The 14077-nt window shown below is 39.1% G+C and overlaps 1 protein-coding gene across 1 annotated transcript in view; it reads right to left on the reverse strand.

Moving 5' to 3' along the window:
- Positions 1-14077, reverse strand: part of WWC2 (WW and C2 domain containing 2) — a 211596-nt gene that overhangs the window by 112474 nt on the left and 85045 nt on the right. The gene's annotated exons all lie outside the window — the stretch shown is intronic.

A 14077-nucleotide genomic window follows, 5' to 3' on the forward strand; every position in this document is an offset into this window, starting at 1 on the left:
CTCAAGACCATTTTTTCCTTAAGACACTTTCTCTGTAGGAGTTTTTCTCTTTAAAACTAATGAAGAAACTACACAGTTTCCTAAGCAGAGTACAGGTTTCAGACTTAATTACAATAGATTTTTTTTTCTCACTCTCTTGCATTTTGCTTTTGAGATTTTCCCTGGCCACTGGAGCATCCATGGGCAGGTTAACACCACAGATGCCTTGCTGGAGTGTGGCCACCATCAGTCAACACGTTTTCTAACTTAATGCACTGGCACCACTAGCATGGTTCTTACATACAAAATCTCCTGGAATCCCTTTTATCCATGCTAACGACTATCAAAGATCTCATGTTCAACTGAAATATAGGTCATTTTCAGAATTATATCATTCATCAGAATAACAAAGTACATCATCCACCCTTCAGAATGCTGAAGAATGATACAAAAAGGAGGAAAATTCTTTTCTTCCAGGCCTACTCTACAATAGTCATCCAAGGACATAAAACAGCAATGGACGAAAGGAAGGATCTATTTTCCTCTCAACCTTCGTATAGCATGAAATCTCTCCTTCTAGAGATAGCTCCAAAGACAACACCGGCCTTCCAAATCAGCTCAGCAGACAGAAGCAATAATGAGGGTAACCCGCCCTACCACTGACTCACTGTGAGACCACTTACTGGGCACCTCTTCCTACCTCAGTTTCCTTCTCTTTTAAGTGGTGATTACACCCTCACATACTCTCCCTGCAATTTAACTAGCTCCTAAAATTAAACTCAGGATAAAAAGGAATTACTTGGAAGAGCATCCAGGACGTTATAAGCAGTCAAAGTATCAGTGATTATTAACACAAGCACATGTGAACTCTCTCATTTATCCCTCCGAGGAATCAAGTCAGGCAGCACAGCATAGAACTGTGGTTCTCAGAATACAGTCCCCAGAACCAGCAGCGTCAACATCTGGGACCTTGTTACAAACACAAATTCTAGTTGGGCACCATGGCTCACACTTGTAATTCCAACACTATGGGAGGCTGAGGCAGGAGGATGGGTGAGACCAGGAGTTCAAGACCAGCCTGGGCAACACAGTGAGACCCTATCTCTACAAAAAATAAAAAATTAGCCAGGCATGGTGGCTCATGCCTGTAATCTCCACACTCTGGGAAGCCAAAGTGGGAGCATCACTTGAGCCCAGGAGTTCAAGGCTGCAGTGAGCCATGATCACTGAATTCCAGCTTAGGCAACAGAGCAAGACCCTGTCTCTAAAAAAAACTAAAATGATTTTTAAAAAATAATAGAAATACAAATTCTTGAGCCCTATTGTAGAATCAGAAACTCTAGGTCCCAGCAATGTATGCTTTCCAGGTACTTCTGCTCCACACTAAAGTGTGGGAACCACGGGCTTAGAAGTCAAGAGCTTGAAATTTGGTATCAAAGAGATCTGGGCTCAAATCTTTATTCTGCCACTTACTCACTATACAACCTAGAGCAAGTTATTAGCCTTAAAAGCCCTAGTTTCCTAATGTATTTTTTTTTTAAGGGAATAGGAGGAAAGATTAAGTTTAGATGAGAACTAAACAGTGTAACACCTGAGAAATGGTAAGCTTCAATGTATGTTACATGAGTAAAATGAATCTCAAACACGTTAAGCAATATGCCCAAATGTGGCAACTTGCCATATTCACTTTGTAAACATGGAGTATATTTGAACTCAATCTGAGTTCAAATGCAAAACAATTTATTCTTAGAATTGTGCTCAAATTCTGTCTTATATCAAAACTGCCCCAGAAAACTGATTTTTCTTTTGACAAAGAGTGAGATACCATATCAAAAATCCCTATACCCTAGGACACCTCCTTGTCTACATACATGGTCTCTTTGACTATCTCAATAAAGCAACTAGATAGAGCACCTGTGCCAGGTCACCCTCTATATCATTGTTTGATGATTCTCTTTCACTAACTCCATTATCAATGCTGTCTAAAAGGCACATGCATCTTAAAGAAATGAAAAAGGAGGAAACATGAGAATGATAAGTTTAAGTGACAAAAGAGAAATGTTAGACCAGTATTACCCAGACACCAATTCGATGTGCTTAAGCATGAGTATGGCAGGAATATACTTATTACTTTAAGAATAAGAAGTTATAAAAGCTTGAGAGCATGTGCTCTCACATTACAAGTTAGTAGTAACTTGATTATAATTGGAAATAATCCAGTTTGTTCCACTAACTGGTTAGCAGATAAGCATTTAATTATCACTGTTCTAAGACTACAATTACATCTGTAGGTATACATGTAATTGTGAACTCTGAAAAATTCAGAAGATTCCACTCCTAAAATTTTAATATAAAATTTCTTTGCAGAGTTCCTTCAGATATCAATTTAATACTTTATTTTCTATATATGGATAAAATATATATTTTCTCTGCACTCTATCAATAAGTAAAAGCATTACATAGATATTTGCAAATATTAAAATTTTAGGATTGAATTCTTATGCAAATTATAAAATATAAATAGACAACATTATCAGGTTCCAAACAAATTAAGGACCCAATTGTGGTGCTATCCTGATAAAAAGAAAATATTACTATGATGTACTAAGAAGTTTAACACAAAGCAAAAAGAACTAACAGATGTATTCCAAAATTACAATCAATATAAATTAAAACAAATACAGTGAACTGAAATGTTAATTAACTTTTAAATTTCTTCTTCTTGTTGTACATAAGGAATTTCTTACACATTCAAGCTTTCTTTGAGTTAAGTAAGTAAAAATGGATGGAGTTTGTTTTTGGTTGGTTCCCTGCAAAGGAGCAACAACAAGCAACAACAACAACAACAAAATCCTGAAATTAACTAGAGTCTTTATGCTGAATTCCAGAGATTACTGTTTGCTTAAAAAGGTCTTCCTTTGCACTGTGCAAAGGAATTTCATATTATGAAGAAAATGGTAATTTACTGCAGCGCTTTGCCAATGTTTATATGCAAAATTTAACTCTGCATGGTATTTCCTCTCCTTGCTGGCATTATATCATTCTTTCACACTCATTTAATATTTATTGTCAACTCAAATACGTGTCCTATGACATGAGATGCCATACAGTGATGTATTTGTTTACTTCACAATTACATGATGGTGAATACCGTGTGAGTACAAGTACAACTCCAAAAAAAAAAAAAACTGAGTTTGTACTAATTGCACTAAATGAATAAGCACTTGAAAAAAACATTTCAGATTACTAAAACTCTTGCCACAATTCAGAGCATCCCAAATGTATAGTTTAGCACAAACATTAAAGGTCTTAACAGTTATTTTTACTTTGTAGCATCTGTTGTTCTCATTGTTTAGCTAACACAAAGCAGAGCTCATACTGTCAACTGCTTAAGATTACTACAGAATCTGCTCACAGGAACATTACTGAATTGCTCTAAGAGAACAGAGAGGAAGTAAGATGTGTTTCACAACTTGAATTTTAAAGCAAGGATAAAGCACTAGAAATCTTTCCACAGTCCTAAAAGAATCTTCATTTATAATGATGCCAATTAGTTCCCTCAAAACAACTTTTTTGTTCTTTCTTTTTTTTTCTTTTTCTGAGACTGAGTCTCGCTCTGTCAACCAGGCCGGAGTGCAGTAGCGTGATCTCGGCTCAAGGCAACCTCCATCTCCCTGGTTCAAGCAATTCCCCTACCTCAGCCTTTCCAGTAGCTGGGATTACAGGCGCCCGCCACCACGCCCGGCTAATTTTTTTGTATTTTTAGTGGAGATGGGGTTTCACCATGTTGGCCTGACTGGTCTTAAACTCCTGATCTCAGGCAATCCACCTCCCTCAGCCTCCCAAAGTGCTGGGATTACAGGCATGAGCCACCACACCTGGCCAACAACGTCTATCTATCACTAGATAGGGAAACTAACAACACAAAGAAACAGACAGAGGAGAATAGTAGAAAATAGTGGATAGAGGCAACAAGAAAAAAAAATAGCTTTTAAGAAAAACCACTTTGGAAGATAATAATGAGATTAGTTCCCTGTGTGTGAGGAAAGTACCTTAAATTATTAGAAAGAAGTCATATTAGAAGGCCAGGTGCGGTGGCTCATGCCTGTAATCCCAGCACTTTGGGAGGCCAAGGTGGGCGGATCACCTGAGGTTGGGAGTTCGAGACCAGCCTGGCCAATTTGGTGAAACCCCGTCTCTACTAAAAATACAAAAATTAGCCAGGCATAGTGGCACACGCCTGTAATCCCAGCTACTCAGGAGGCTGAGGCAGAAGAATCGCTTGAACCCAGGAGGTGGAGGTTGCAGTGAGCCAAAATCGGGCTATTGCACTCCAGCCTGGGGACAAGAGCGAGACTTCATCTCAAAAACAAAAACAAAAAAAGAAAGAAGTCATATTACATAGACTTTCTAGAAAATAAACAGATATTAGAACAGGTCACAATGGGCCAGGTGCAGTGGCTAATACCTGTAATCCCAGCATTTTGGGATGCCAAGACAGGCAGTTCACTTGAGGTCAGGAGTTCAAGACCAGCCTGGTCAACATGGTGAAAACCCATCGCTACTAAAATTACAAAAATTAGCCAGGCATGGTGGTGGGCATCTGTAATCCCAGCTACTCGGGAGGCTGAGGCAGGATAACTGCTTGAACCTGGGAGGTGAAGGTTGCAGTGAGCCAAGATTACACCACTGCACTCCAGCCTGGGTGACAGAGCGAGATTGTCTCAAAAACAAAACAAAAGAACAAGTCACAATGGGGAGAATCATCTCTTCCTAAGGAAATCACTTTACCTAAAGACAAAAAAATAGACTGGGCAACATCTGGAGGCTCCAGTCTAGCCTCACTCCCCTATTCTTCCTGCCATGAGCCCTTTTAGGTGTCTGGCAACTTATATTATTGTTTATTAGAATAGTTACTCAATATTTTGAAGATCATTTTGTGACATATTAATTATTTCAGAAAGGAAAGAAACTAATTTTATTAGTTGTCTATTATGTTCCAAGATTTATGCAAGGTTGTTTCATATGTTATCTCATTTAGCCCTAACAACAATTCTTCAAAATGGGTATTTCTAGTCTTTATTTTTTAAATATTTATTTATTTACTTATTTATTTATTGAGACAGAGTTTCACTCTTGTTGCCCAGGCTGGAGTGCAATGGCACGATCTTGGCTCACTGCAACCTCTGCCTCCCTGGTTCAAGTGATTCTCCTGCCTCAGTCTCCCGGGTAGCTAAGATTACAGGTATGCACTACCATGCCCAGCTAATTTTTTGTATTTTTAGTAGAGACAGGGTTTCTCCATGTTGGTCAGGCTGGTCTCAAACTCCTGACCTCAGGTGATCCGCCCACCTTGGCCTCCCAAAGTGCTGGGATTACAGGTGTGAGCTACCGCACCGGGCCTATTATTATTACTATTATTTTGAGACAGAGTCTCGTTCTGTCACCCAGGCTAGAGTGCAGTGGCAGAATCTTGGCTCACTGCAACCTCTGCCTCCCAGGTTCAAGCAATTCTCTTGCTCAGCCTCCTGCATAGTTGGGACTACAGGCACATGCCACCATGCCCAGCTAATTTTTGTATTTTTAGCAGAGACAGGGTTTCACCATGTTGGCCAGGCTGGTCTCAAACTCCTGACCTCAGGTAATCCACCCGCCTTGGCCTCCCAAAGTGCTGAGATTACAGACGTGAACCACACTGCGCCCAGCCCCATTCCCATTTTTTACAGACTTAATTCTGTATGTGATACATCCAGAATTTTGTGTTTTATGTGAAACATAAAACATGTGTCACAGAGTCCTGTGTTTTAGATCCTGTCTGTGTGCAGTGGGGGGATATAACAAGGAAAGGACTTGGTCCTTGCCCTGGGGAGCCAAGGTAAGGACAGCCAAGCAGATAACTAATTTGTCACACTAGGACTTGGCCAGGAAGGCCCTTAGCCTGGTGCAACAGGTTAGGAAAGAGACTGCTGCTCCAAGATTTAACTGAGTCACCCAGTGCTACAGAGCTGGCAGGAAACATGGCGAGGATCATTTCTTCATACTAGTTCATGTCATGCCTGCACCTGCTTGGGTCCTCAGACATTCTCCCCTCTATTGGTCCTAGGTCTGGTCCTCCTACAGCTGGCATGAGTTTTGTCGCCTGGTACCAAGGAGAACTGGTTTGATACCTCCTCCACATGACAGACTTTCAAATATCTGAACACAACTGTGTGGTCTCCCAGGTCTGCTCCCCCAGACCCACACACCCCACTCCTCTCTACATGTTTCACATCCCCTCTCCAGGCTAGCCTGCCAGTCTCCTGCCCTTACCCCAGCCACACCTCTCCACTCTGCAATCTCATTCCATCTCTTATTATCTGATTATTTATCTCTTCTCATATGGTTAATTTTTTCTCCTTCAGTCTATAAATACATTCAATCCCCACTACCCTAAAAAACTTTTCATCAAACTTTCTGACTCTTCTATTGACATTCACTTACTAACCATTCTTAACCATCCCCTCATCCTAACCGAGAGGCTGTAAACAGGAGGACTTTAGAAGGCCCTATCATAGAATTTCCCTTCTGCCACCTAACACTTAATCCTACAGTTACTTCATGAATACACTCTTGAAAGACAGTATTTGTGGGTGATTTGCCTTTGAAAAAGCACATGGTTCAGGCTGTTGGGTTTTGGGATCCAGATATGGTATGTGCAAAAGCTTCAATGCTTACAATATTCTATGTTAAAGAAAAGGTCAAATTTTACATATAGCAATTATACTAACAATATAAAACACTTACTGAATGCTTATGTACCACACATGCTCTAATATACATAAATGTGTGAGTTAAATCCTCATAAAACTCTGCAAAGTAGATATACTTTTTCCATTTGAATAGCCTGTGCAGGGAAAAAAATAAACACTCCTCTTCAAATAAGCATGTGTTTGGGTCACACACACGTCTGCTTCCAGTCAACATTTGTACTATAGGGCAGTGGTGGTTGTAAGCTCTGCTGCATAGGCCTTCACACTAAAAACCTTCACAATGTTGGCTCTGAATAAGTAAAAAATAAAGTCTAGTCACAAATACAAGGAAATATAGCTCATGAAAAGCAGGGCCAAAAAATTGAAAAATTACAAATAACAGGAAAAATATACATCACGGGTATGTGCCTCTTAAATTACTTCAGTATTTGGCCAAAGATCAAAAGTCACTTTTGAAAATACTTTCCTCTTTTTCACATGATTTGTAAACTGAATTGCAATTTCTAGGTAGAACTGTATGCTTTATGCTTTCTTAAATAGGAGGCTATAATATGATTGCAAGTTAATTGTTCACATTGTCTGACTACTTAAGCTAAAAAAAGTTGGTGCTAATGAGACCAACATTGTGGATTACACCTCCCACAAGAGCTGTTTATCACAGAATCAACCTGAGAATGCTGGTGTACAGTAGCGGTTCTGAAACCTACGCGTGCGTCGGATATGACTCAACTGAAAGGCGTATGAAAACACAGACTGTTGGGGTCGCCCTCAAAGTTTCTGACTCAGGAGATTTGGGAAGGATCTGAGGATTTACATCTCTAAGTTCTGAGGTAATACTGATCGGTAAACTTCAGGGACCAGAAGTTCACCCTGAGTGCTATTGTTTAAAAGGCATAAATCAGGTTGGATCCCTAACCCAACCAGGTGACGGAAAAATGGAAAACAAGCTCAAGTTAAAAACAAACCTGGAGGCTTTACAAGTATCTTTGTTATGAAAACGATGAAATATTTAAACAGAATTAATGCCTTAACAGCCCTCCTATTCGGAACAGTAGGACACTTCATTTAATTTTAAGTAAACATTTCCTTTCTTCAAAGGATACTTAACTAATTTGAAAATAACTTCAAGAGCAAGGCTTTCTTTTTCCTTTATTTTCTCACTTACATACAAATAGTAACAGTACTCAACATCATTAGTTATTATGGAAATGCAGATCAAAACCACAGTGAAGCACCAGTTCACACCCACTATGACGGCTATTATGAAAAACACACACACACAAGACATGAGTATTGACAAGGATGTGGAGAAACGGGAACCCTGTACATTGTGGGTGGGAACATAAAATGGTGCAGCCTCTGTAGAAAATGGTTTAGCAATTCCTCAAAAAGTTAAAACGGAATTACCATATGATCCCACACTACGACTTCTAGGTCTACTTCTAAAGGAAGTGAAAACAGGTACTCGAATAAATACGTGTGTGCATGGTAACAGCAGCATTATTCATAACAGCCAAAAGGTGGAAAGAGCCCAAATTCCCATCGACAGGTGAATGGATAAAAAATTGTGGTATATACATGAAATGGAATATTATTCAGTCACAAAAAGGAATGAAGTACATACGCTACAATATGGATGAACCTCCAAAACATCACGCTAAGTGAAAGAAGCCAGGCACAAAACATCACATATTGTATGATTCCACTATATGAAATAGTTCACAAACGCACAAAAACAGAAAGTAGGTCAGTGGTTGACAGGTGACAAGGAAAGGGGCAAATAGAAACTGCTTAGTGGGTACCTTGGAGGAGTGATGAAAATGTTCTGAAATTACATATAGGGGTTGGTTGCACAACATTGTGAATGTACTTAATGCCATTGAATTGATCATTTTAAATGGTTAATTTACATTAGGTGAATTTCACTTCAGTAAGTTGGTTTTCAAAAGGAGTAGCAAGTATGTAATAATATCAAGACTTTAAGTGAATATTTTCACAAAAGATAGTAAAACACATGGGAAAATGTTAAACATCACTAACAATAAAAACAAATGCCAAATACAATAAAACAATGAGGCTAAAATTTAAGCCTATTAAAATATCAAGTTTATGTCTTTTTTTTTTTTGAGACAGGGTCTCACTGACACCCAGGCTGGAGTGCAGTGGGGTGATCATGGCTCAGCTCACTACAGCCTCAACCTCTCAGGCTGAAGCCATTCTAACACCTCAGCCTCCCAAGGAGCTGGAACTACAGGTACACACCAACGCGCCTGGCTAAATTTCTTTTTTCTCCTTTGTAGACATGAGGTCTGATGCCCAGGATGGTCTCAAACTCCTGAGCTCAAGTGATCTGCCCTCGTTGGCCTCCCAAAGTGTGGAGATTACAGGTATGAGTCATGGCTTCCGGCTGTTTTGCTTTGTCTTAGTGATGAAACTCACTCTGGTGAGGATGTGGGGCATCAGCTACTTTCATTCATTGCTGGTGACTTTGTAACTCGATACAGTCCTTTTAAGAAACAACTTGGCAGTGTTAAAAAACCATTAAAATGTTGATTCCCGGTGGGAGAAGGGAGACCGTTAGGGAAAACAGCTAATGCCTGCTGTGCTTAATACCTAGGTGATGAGGTGACAGGTGCAGCAAGCCATCATGGCACACATTTACCTATGTGACAAACCTGGACATTACCGCACATGTACCCCGGAACTTGGAATAAAGATATTTAAATGTTTTAAAATGTTAATTCCATTTAACCTAGAAATACTATTCTTGACTGTGTTGCAAGAATCTTGTCCCACATCCACAGGGATCAGCTGCCACCTAAGGCATGTTACTACACTCAGACTCAGTCTCTAGCCTAAACTATGAGCTTCTCAAAGACAGGGACCCTGCCCTCTTCTCGCTCTCTAGCACAATGCCTAATGCTTATCTCATATACAGTCGACACATGATAAATGTTGACGGAATGGAAGAAGAGCAGGAAGGCAGGCAGAAAGAAAACGTCCACTATATCATGAAAGGGTTGTAATTTATTCTTTCAAAAATGTTCTATTTACACAGAAGTGATAGTATGTGCATTTATTCAAATAACAATATGAAGGCTGGTATTAAGGTGTTAGTTGATACATATGTTTCCTGACAACAGAACAAGACACAAGAAAATCTTTCAATGCTGCATCAAAATATTTGGTCTTGTGATTTATTTTTGTTATCATTACATTATGTATCACAATGAATATCTCAACAGAAAACAGACTTAAGTGACAAAGACATAACAGAATTTATCTCACGTGTTTCAATAATTCAGCAAGTTTTAAAGTATTTTATGCCATGGAAGAAAACAAAGTGGTCAAACACTTTAACCTGAATCTCTTTTTCTCTCCTAAGTGCCAAGTAATGTTTGCTTGTCAGATTATCTGGTTTGAAAAATAGTCTGAAATTTTAAGTGGCTATGCCAGCAAAGAAGGTAGGAGTGTTTGAGAGAGGCAGAGAACTTAAAAAGGGTTATTGTCCAAACAAATAACAGAAATCCACCAAGGCTGCCTCAATTCCCTACCTGTAGTTCAGCACACAGCCAGTAAATTTCATGGTGGACAATAATTGCTCGTGGACAAAGACTAGAAGAGGCTTAAGTATTCAGTCTGGAGAATGAGCTCCAGTCAGGAAAACAAAGAAATGACACATGGCACACACCTTTCTGAAGGGTCACAACTTCCCTTTTGAAGAGGTTAAATGATTAAAATATACCTATACTACTTTTATCAAAACTTAAGAAACTGAGAGGACTTTAAAAAATCTCTATAACCTCTCTACATAGGAGTAATCCCAGTTAACAATATGATGTGTTTCACTCTAGGCTATGTTTTTTAAGTAAATATATACACATGTAGATATAATACTATGTACAAAATATACATCATATTTTGTCATCAAACTAAACTCTACATATACTATAATTTTCAATGTTGACTTAAAAATACACATTTTATACAGCTATTAGATTCTCATTGTAAAGAATACAGAAAATAACAAAATAAACTGTTATTAAAGTCCTTGCTTCACTTTCCTGTAGAGTGACATCTATTCCAATACTTTGGTATTTTTTCAGTCCATGTATAAACTTACGTACAGTTGACTTATGAACAATGCAGGGGTTCAGAGATGCCAACTCCTTGCACAGTTGAAAATCCTCGTATAACTTTTGACTCCCTCTAAACTTAATTACTAATTGTCTACTGTTGACCAGAAGCCTCACCAATACAGAAACAGTCAAGTAACATATTTTGTACACTGTATTATATACCATATCCTTACAATCAATTAAGCTGGAGAAAAGAAAAAGTCATTAAGAAAACCATAAAGAAAAAGAAATACATTTACAGTACTGTATTTATTGATGTTTTAAGTTTAGGTTATCTGTTTATACACTATGAATCGTCCATCTGAAATGGTGGAAACCTAAGCTGCAGTCCTCAATCTACCATAGATATCAAGCAATTCAACGATTTCTTGTAAGGTCATTACTTTTTTCCACTTCTTGGGAGCACTTCCAGCTTCACAAGTGGCACTTTGTATGGGTCCCATGGTGTACTCAAGGTTTGCGGGACTGCACTAAATACAATGAAAAATACTTGAGAACCGTGAGAAATCACTTTTTACTGTGACATGCAATTTACCAGAGAGAGGAACTGCTCACACAGAGATGATCAGCATCACAGGGCACTTTAAGCAGATGCTCCCAACGTTTGAGCTCACCACAACAACAGAAGGTGGCTATGCAATCATTACAGTAGTATTGTATATACTATAGTTAATTATATGCAGTTATGATTTAACACTGCCTCTTCACATTTGTTTACATTTCTCTCAATTGCAAATGGCATCATGTACAGTCTGTAATGTATGCATAAGTTCTGATAAATTTTAATGTCTTATAATGGTGTGTATATTTTATGGCAGTACACAATAAAACAGTCTAGTATCTACATATATTTTATGCACTCGTGCCATAGGTTTTTCTTAATATTTTTCAACATTTGTAGACTATGTAGTTCATATAAGTCTTTTCAAGTTGTGGGAAATCTCCCTGTCCCAGCCCCAGGCAGCCACTCATCTACTTCCTGTCCCTACAGATCTGCCCTTTCTGGAATTGCACATAACATCATACAATTTGTGGTTTCTTGTGTCTAGCTTCTATCATTTGGCAAAATGTTTTCAAGATATATAATGTTATTATATAGCATGCATTAAGAATTCATTCTTTTTTTTTTTTTTTTTTTTTTTTTGAGACAGAGTCTCACTCTATCGCCAGGCTGGAGTGCAGTGGCCGGATCTCAGCTCACTGCAAGCTCCGCCTCTGGGTTTTACGCCATTCTCCTGCCTCAGCTCCCGGAGTAGCTGGGACTACAGGCGCCGCACCTGCCCGGCTAGTTTTTTGTATTTTTTGTAGAGACCGGGGGTTTCACGGTGTTCGCCAGATGGGCCTCCGATCTCCTGACCTCGTGATTCCACCCGTTCGCCTCCAAAAGTTGCTGGGATTACAGGCTTGAGCCACCTGTGCCCGGCCAAGAATTCATTCTTTTATTGCTGAATGGTATTCCACTGCACAGATACCACATTTTGTTTATCCATTTACCAGTTTACAGATAGATATATGGATTGTTTCCACTTCTAGCTAGTATGAATGATGTTGCTATAAATGTTTGCATCCCAGTCTAGCTTTTGAGAGGCAAAATAAATAAATAAATAAATAAATAAATAAATAAATAGACTTCAAGCTTGGTGGGACTGGCCAGGTTTCAGAACATGGTTGGCATGAGTTATAGGCACAGTATTCTATGAGTACTAAACATCTAAGAAGAAAGAAATGTCAGCTAGTACCAACAACATCTTGTTACATTTCTTCATGAATACAAGGAAATCATGAGAGAAGATGGCAAAGCGTAGAAGTACTAATTCACAGTTCAGAGGCAGGACATCTGCGTTGCAGATGCCTATGACACCAACTACTAAAAAATCTACCAAAAGAAGCCCAGGAGAGGTCAAGAAGAAGCCAGCAGGCCTGATACACAGGTAGTAAAAATATCTTTTATACGTGCAGTTCCCTCCACCTGGAACATCTTCTCTCCCTCCACTTTTCCACCATCCTGCCCCTTTTACAGTTTTACACTTCAACAGTTGTCTTCTTCTAAGATTCAATGTCCTTAAAAATTAATTCAAACATCATCTTCTTGGGCAAGACATCACGTTCCCAAAGCTGTCACTATGTAGTGACAGTGTTAAGCTTTGGAAGTATTTTCCTATTCAAATAGTTCACACTGTTTACATTTTTTAGTTGACTTCTCTGTTCAGTTCACCGGGTTCCTAGTGGTTTATTCATCTCTGCATGCCAAGCACATACATGGTACATAGTGTTCAATGTTTGTTAGAGAAAACAGTGAGTGAGTGATTTCCAGACAGACATTCCCTTAGAGGTCCAGATTTATCAGAGAGCATCTCCTTGATCATTCTACAGCAATGTATCTAATGGCCGTATCAAACAACTCATAAGAAACAACTCTTAACTTCCCCCTCACGACCACTTCCCCAGTCCCATTTCTCCCCCAAATTACCTCGGTTTGGAAAATGGTACCATCATCAACCCAGATGCTCACATCACAACCCGGGAGGAGGTCATCCTTGATGCCTCCCTCTCCATCAACATCCTGCAGGTTCACCCTCCAGAACACAGCCTCATTTACAACATTTTTCTCCACCGCCACCTCTCTAATCCAACCTATTAGCTTCTCTTGCCCGGATTAACTTCCTAACTAGTTGTTACATTTCCACTCTCATCCCTCTATAACCCATTCTCCATACAGCAGCTGGTAGTCTTTTGAAAATAATTTTTAAAATCTTACTTTTGCTGAAGTTACTTATCAGCTTAAGGAGATTTTGGGCTGAGACGACGGGGTTTTCTAAATATACAATCATGTCATCTGCAAACAGGGACAATTTGACTTCCTCTTTTCCTAATTGAATACCCTTTATGTCCTTCTCTTGCCTGATTGCCCTGGCCAGAACTTCCAACACTATGTTGAACAGGAGTGGTGAGAGAAGGCATCTCTGTCTTGTGCTAGTTTTCAAGGGGAATGCTTCCAGTTTTTGCCCATTCAGTATGATATTGGCTGTGGGTTTGTCATAAATAGCTCTTATTATTTTGAGATACGTTCCATCAATACCAAATTTATTGAGCGTTTTTAGCATGAAGGGCTGTTGAATTTTGTCAAAGGCCTTTTCTGCATCTATTGAGATAATCATGTGGTTTTTGTCTTTGGTTCTGTTTATATGCTGGATTACGTTTATTGATTTG

This window comes from Rhinopithecus bieti, unplaced genomic scaffold (assembly GCF_001698545.2).
Source record: "Rhinopithecus bieti isolate Rb0 unplaced genomic scaffold, ASM169854v2 scaffold_38004, whole genome shotgun sequence".
NCBI lineage: Eukaryota > Metazoa > Chordata > Mammalia > Primates > Cercopithecidae > Rhinopithecus > Rhinopithecus bieti.